This window comes from Aotus nancymaae, unplaced genomic scaffold (assembly GCF_030222135.1).
Source record: "Aotus nancymaae isolate 86718 unplaced genomic scaffold, 86718_ANA_hifiasm-v0.15.2.pri h1tg000155l, whole genome shotgun sequence".
Classification (NCBI taxonomy): domain Eukaryota; kingdom Metazoa; phylum Chordata; class Mammalia; order Primates; family Aotidae; genus Aotus; species Aotus nancymaae.
This window is the reverse complement of record NW_026988570.1, coordinates 31825-38755: the sequence shown is the minus strand read 5'-3', so window position 1 is coordinate 38755 and position 6931 is coordinate 31825.

Here is a 6931-nt window from a genome sequence, read left to right as displayed (position 1 = left end):
CCAGCCCCTTTGGTGAGAGGACTCGCCACCACCCTCACCCCTACACCCCCCCAACCCATCCACCCCCACCCTTCACCCCCAGCCCCAGTCCTCTACCCCAATGAACCCTCACCCCATCTCCCCACCCCACACCGTCCTTGCCCCTACCCCCAAGCCTTCATTCCATCCATCTAAGTCCATTCAACCCCCCATCTCATCCCCTACTCCCCACTCTCATTCCCCAACTCACTCCCCACCCCGCCACCCAATTTACCCCCACTCCCCAGGTCCCACTCCACTCATTCCCACCCCTGTCAGGCACCCCCTCTCCCCCAAATCCATACCTCGAGCCCCAGACCATCCATCCCGCAGCCCTCAGCCTGGAAGGGGCACTTGGCCCACATCCAAAGGCCTCCTCCCGCAGCCCCAGCTCCCAGCCCCCTTACCTGTTCTTCTTATCTTTTATATCTATGCAATCCTCCGTGATCAGAAGGGTATCCAGTTTCTCTAGCTTACCGTAGACGGCAGCTCTGTGGATCCTTTTCAGATCACGTCGTTTAATATTGTTTTCAGCACATGAGAAGCCGTCGCCCCACAAGTGCCGCAAGGGATGGTTCTTCCGCTGCCAGATCGAACAGTCATTACTAGTCTGTAGGCGGTTCCTCGGCAGCAAGTTGTGGATGATGAAACCGCCTATGTTAAAGTGTCTGTCTTTAGCCATGTCTTCGATCGCCGCCTCCAAAGTGCAACAACAACGCTCTCGGGCCACGGACCTTCGCACAGACGCTCAGCGACTTCCGCGTCTCCACTGAAACGGCCCAACAGAACCGTTAGGACCAGCGTGCGCGCGCACCTCAGCCGTCTCGGCAGAGAAACGGTGAAAACGGCTCTCTAGCGGGCCACGTGCAGGCGGCAGTTGCTGCCGAGGCGCCTCAGGCTGGCTGGGCTCCTTGGAGCGCGAGGCTCCTCGCTGCCCCAGGGCCCGTCTGACTGTCGCCCGCGCCCCCTTACCTTCCTCCACCGGCTCCCGACACGCGGACCCCCCTGCGCTGGGCCCTCTGCAGCCCAGAGATGGGGCTGAGTGGCTTTTGCGTGGTGCAGCCGCCCAGGCCACAGCCCGACTTTGTGCTGCGTCGTCCCGGGGTCCGTGCTGATGGGCGCTCGGCTGGAGGGCGGGATCCGGGGTTGCCACCGCTGCAGCCTGCACCCCACTTGCAGGTGGCGGCTGCAGCTCCGGCTCCGTCGCGGGCCGGCGGGGCTCCTGGTCGCTGAGCGTGCGGCCCACCCGGCGGAGGGTGTTTGCCTCCTGCACCAGGGGCTGAAGTCCAGGCCCTGCGCTCCTGCCGCTGACTGCCTGACGTGCCGCTCGCTGCCCAGCTGGCTCCGGGGTCCACGCAGTCCTGGTGGGGGATTCCCAATCCGCGGCGACCGCTGGTCCATGTGCTGGTGGCGGCTGGGCACTCTGCAGGCTCTGGCGGCGGCGCCGGTCCTGCAAGTCTGACTCCGACTGCCCCGTGGACCCCGGGACCTACAGCCCCACGGCTCTCCCCTGCCCTCAGGTACCTCCCAGGAACTTCAGGATGGAGCTCAGTCCCCAGGGCCCTAAGAGGCTGGGAGCAACCCCAGATTTGAGGCTGGAGCTCAGCATTTCAACTGTGGACATCAGGCCAGTCCTCAGTGCCTTGAGGGAGGGACTCCAACGCCCCCAACCCCCATTCCCCATCCTTTCCCGACTGCCCCACTGTACCTCCAGGCCACCTGCCCCTCGGTTCCCCAAGACCTGAACCAGCAGAAAGGAAGGATGCTGCATTGACCCTCCCAGCGGCTAGGCACCCTGACCATACCCATCTTGGACCTCAGAGATGCCACTTTGTGTCCAATGCTTAGGGTCACTTCTGCCAGCCAGGGGCTGCTTGGCCTGCCCTGTGCCACCGAGGGCACTACCAGCCCTCCCTGGGCTCGGATGCCTGCCTCCCACGTCCACCAGGCTTTTACTGCCTACATCCCGGCACCAGCACGCCCAGACTCTGCCCAGCACATGCCTATTGCCCAGCTGGTATGTCAGGAGCCCTCAACTCCACACATGTCCCAGGCCCTCTTCCTCCTCCCAACACCCCTGCCTGCCTGCCTTTCATTCATTTACTTACACCCTATGGACTGCCTACTGTGTGTCAGACACTGAGCTCACACCAGGACTATCAGAGGTAAAGCACACCAGCCTCCAGCCTCCCCTCACCTTGGCCCAAGTCTCCCACTCCCCCCAACCCTGTTTCTCTTCTTCTCTTCGTCTGACTTTGAGTCCAAGTGCCCTGCATGGACTTGGACACTGTGCATGAGCCACACTCACACACATGCTCACACACACATGCTCAGACACACACGCTCACACACACACACGCACATGTGCACCCACACACATTTTTATGCACATGCACACATTCATGCACACAGATGCTGTCCCCAGGCAGCGGAACAGACAAATAGGTGTCCACAAGAGTTCATAATGCTTGTCACATCTTAGGTAAACCTAGGAGGAAATCCTCCTGCTGGTTGTACATAGCCTTTGTGAGCATTTGATCTGTGGGAGATGTACATGCGTGCTCCCCCCATGACCATGGTGTTAGAGGTGTGTGTGCCCCTTTCAAGGGAGTGGGCTTTTACCCCAGAATGCTTAGAACATCCCAAGTTCAAGGAAGCTGGTTCATTGTCCCCAGGAGTCCCTGTTTTACTAGTTGGCCCCACTACTGACACCATGAACAGCTGGGAAAAGAGGGTGGCCCTGTTGAAGAAGTGGGGACTCCTCATTCTCAGCCTCCCCTAACCCCACATTCCCCTTCCAGTTTCTTACCTCCTTTCCTGGTCAGACTTTTTTTTTTAGTAGATTGAGCTGTGCCCTTTAAAACTTTTTCCCTGTCAGGGGCTTTCTTTTCCTGGCAATGTGTAGTTAGTGTGCATAGCCAGCCACAGGCACCGAGACAATGCTGAGGCTGTCAAAGCCCCACTCCCAGGGAGCAGAGCCACAGATGTGACAGGAGGAGCAGGGGCAGCACAGGCACATCCCTCCCTCCAAGTCCCTTGGCAGGCCCGAAGGAGGAGGGAGGAGGGCTAAAGGCAGCTCCCAAGTGAGACCCACTTACTTGAGGACCTACCAGCAAGGCTCCACCCTGTCCCAGAGAGCCCGCAGGGGTCCAGTGCACAGTGAGCTCCTCACTGAGCCTGGCTAGATACAGGGCCCCTCACCCCAAACCAGTTTTGCTGCTGTTTAAAAATCCTCCACTAGAGTTACCTCTCTGTGACAGGCACAGTTTTGTCCTCTTCCACTTGTAAAGGACAGTCATCCTAGGGGGAGAGATCGAAGTCCCCTGGCAGTGATTTCATTCATATCATTTGCCCTGAGAAAGCAGCACAAAAACCTAGCACCTCCTGGTGCAGTGAGATGCTGGGGACGGTGGGGGCCCGTCGTGGGTCAGACTGTGCGTGGAGGTGGCCAGTCCACACACGCTGATGTGACCTGAACCCCTGGAGGCCATCTTCACTCAATGTCCCCCCTCTTCTCCAGGGACGTGGTCTCCACCACAGTGTCCTCCAGGGACCTTCACTCTCCAGGATGCATCAGGTCTCCGGGAAGAGGGTGACTGTTCCATCTGTCCCCAGGGTCACTACTGCAGGTTAGTCACTGCCCAGAGCCATTCACCTCCTGCCACCGGGTCAGACTAGAGTGTGGGTGGGAGAGCAGGCTCGATGCTCTAGTTCAGGTGTAGGGGGTGGGGGTTGAGACCACTGCCCTGCCTGGCCACCCAGGCCTGAGTGGGGAGAGAAAACCTGACCATTAGGTAAAGGAGAGACAGGACAATTAGCACAGGACAAGTTTGAAAAAAAAAAACCACAGGAAAAAAAAAAAGACAAATGCATTCAAACTGAGAAAGGATCCGCATAAGGTGGAAAAGCTCTGCCCAGTTTCTGCCTTAACATGGGGAAGCTCCTTGCAGGCAGAAGTCTGGGCCTCCAGGGGACACCAGTGTACTGTATGCACATTCAGGGGACAGATGGACAGTTCTTCCTTCTCCTACTTCCAAATTTTCTTCCATATGCAAAGCACTTGTGGTTACTTGGCCAGGGAGAAACAATAAATGGTACCTTTAAACAGGATGATCAGACATTAGGCCTGAGGGCACCCAAATTCCACCTGAACACCCTATGCCCACTCAGTGTGGCCTGGCTTCTGCATCTGGATGGTAGGGACATTCTCATGGAGTAGAAGTCACTGGAGAACTCTAGACCTGGGTCAGAAACTGACAGCCTCTAGGGCTGGATGGATGGGGCAGGGCAGTTCCCTGACTCTCAAAATGACACTGGGCTCACACCCAGAGGGAGCCACAGCACGGGGGTCTTGGTCTAGGAAAGTCCCCAGCACTGGCTGAAGGCAAACACCTGCAACTCCATAGATGGTGTAGGGCTCATCCACAGAAGAGTTGCTTGATATTTCATGCAGAAGTGGACCTGCTGCAAAGCATATTTTTTTCTGCTTAAAAGCTGATCGCAGAGGATTCCTCAGGCTCTGTCTGGAGGTTGGTCTCCCTCGGCTCAGGAAGTCTGTCCCTAGGTCTAGCCTGCTCTCTCCTGCTGCAGAGCTGGAGATCAGACTCAGGTTGCCTTGAAGCCTAGGATTAAGCCCTTGGGGACCCAGCAGACCCCAGACATTCCAGGAACAATGCAGGATGCAGGTGCAATGCCTGCCAGTGCCCTCTGTCCCCATTTTTACCGCAGGTCTAGCAAGGCCACTGAGCTCTCCAGGAGCTGTCCGCTGCTGGCAGCCCTGAGTCCTGCTCCTGGTCCATGGAGCTCCATATACTCCAAAGAGGAAAAATGCGCAGGAAGCTACTGCTTGCTGGTGGAAGCACACAGTGGGGCTGTGAGCCTCGTGCTGGGCCTGGCCAGGGGTCAGCCTCCCGCCCCACTGTGCTGCGCACACATTCAAGGAATATTTGAGATTCCAAATATGAAAAAATGACCCTTATATGCTAAAATAAATGCATTTCAGGTAGTCTGAAAATAACATTGGTTGATCTATACCTTGCTGCTTCTTTCAATATCTGTACCATGTGAAAGTAGTCTTTCTATCATGTCTGTATCTTCATTGTACACAGCGTAGTGTAGAGCAGTCGTGCCATAGTAATCTGTAATATTTGGATTGGCGCCTTTTTCCAGCAGAATAGTTGCACAAAACACCTGCTTAAGTTGTATAGCCTGTCAATATTAGACCAAGAAAATGATTGTAAATACTGGAAAATAAAAATAAACACTCCACAGGATTTACCAACTAGTTACATAGTGGTATTACAATGAGACAAATTCATTTTATTCTATGTACTTAAACCAAATCCATCTCATGCTCAGAGTTGGCTTCTATATACCTTGATCAGAGGTGTCCTGCATTCACTGTCGAGGAGGTTAAGCTGGCAATTGTTGGTCACCAGGAGTTCTACCACTTCATATTGGCCAGTGGCACAGGCCAAATGTAGAGCAGTCCTGTGAGAATGAAAGGACTTTTTAAAACATGTAATTGACAGGGTGATGGATGCAGCCAACCACCATTGCATGTGTATACCTATGTAACAAGCCTGCATGTCCTGCACATGTATCCCAGAACTTAATTCACGTGTTATTTCTCTGTCTTCAAAAAAATATATTTAATTTTCTTGTAAAGAAAGTACAGTCTTTGTTAGCCCTTAATACTCACCATATTAATAAAAGAGCAGGCTATTTAACACAAAAAGCTTGGCCTTTGGATTCAGTTTAATTGGGGGCCTGAATTTTACTTTAAGCTCTTTTTAATAAATTTTACTTTATTTTAGCTAAAATTTAGCCTTTCTTTGCTTCAATTTCCTCATCAAGAAAATATATAAGAGAATAGTAGTTATCCCACAGAACAACACTGTGATGCTTACATGAGAATCTATGTATGGCATTTAGAACAGTTCCTCACACAAATGACAGCTCAATAATTTTTAGATATTACTACTTACAAAGACATTTTATTTAGGTAAGATGATACAATCATAACTACATTGAGGTACGTATTAAAGATTAGAAGTATCACTGCATTTCAATCATTTTCAGATGTTCATGTTCTCATTATTCTCTTATATAAGCTACTATTCTCTTATATATTAACATCTCCTGAAACTGGAATACCATTTACAATTCATTATTTATTACAATTATAACTGGCAACATTTTAAACATTCTCTTAATGATATATAAAATAATGTGGTATCACCCAATCCATAGTGCCTTACATTAAATGGGATACAGTACACAGAACAGGCAGTTCTACTCATGTAATTAGCACCTAAATAAAGTACTATGAAAAAAGAAGACCAAAATAAAAACAACAAATTAACACATCTTAGATATGTAATCAAAACAACAAATTCTTAAAACGAAGTAATTCTTACTTCAATTTTCAAAAAAAAAAATTAACCCAAAGAAAACTCAGGATTCAAATGAATAGGTGTGGCTCATTTTTTTCAATACTTAGATTTATAGACTGTTACGTAAATTAGGTATTTGCAATGATTAATAGTTGAGACTGTCATAGTTTTTGAAAAGGCAGTTAGTTACCTTTTACTATTTTCTAACTTCAGAAGTGCTTTTGTTTCAAAAAAAAAAAAGGAATAAAAGATTCAGCTGGGATTCAGTCCTAATACTTCCATTTTAAATCTCTCAGCTTGCTCAGGCTGGGAAGGTAAACATGAAGTTGTTCAACAAGAAGTTGAACAGTCCTGAGAGACAGTAGAATGAGTCTGCTACACAATAGGTATCAGATTATGTTTGATGAATAACTGGATTGAAAGAATGCACACATCAGTTGGGGAGTTTATTATGAAAGAAAACTATAAATTAAAGCAGTGGTTATGGAATAGTAATAATCACTTATATTTGCTCATTT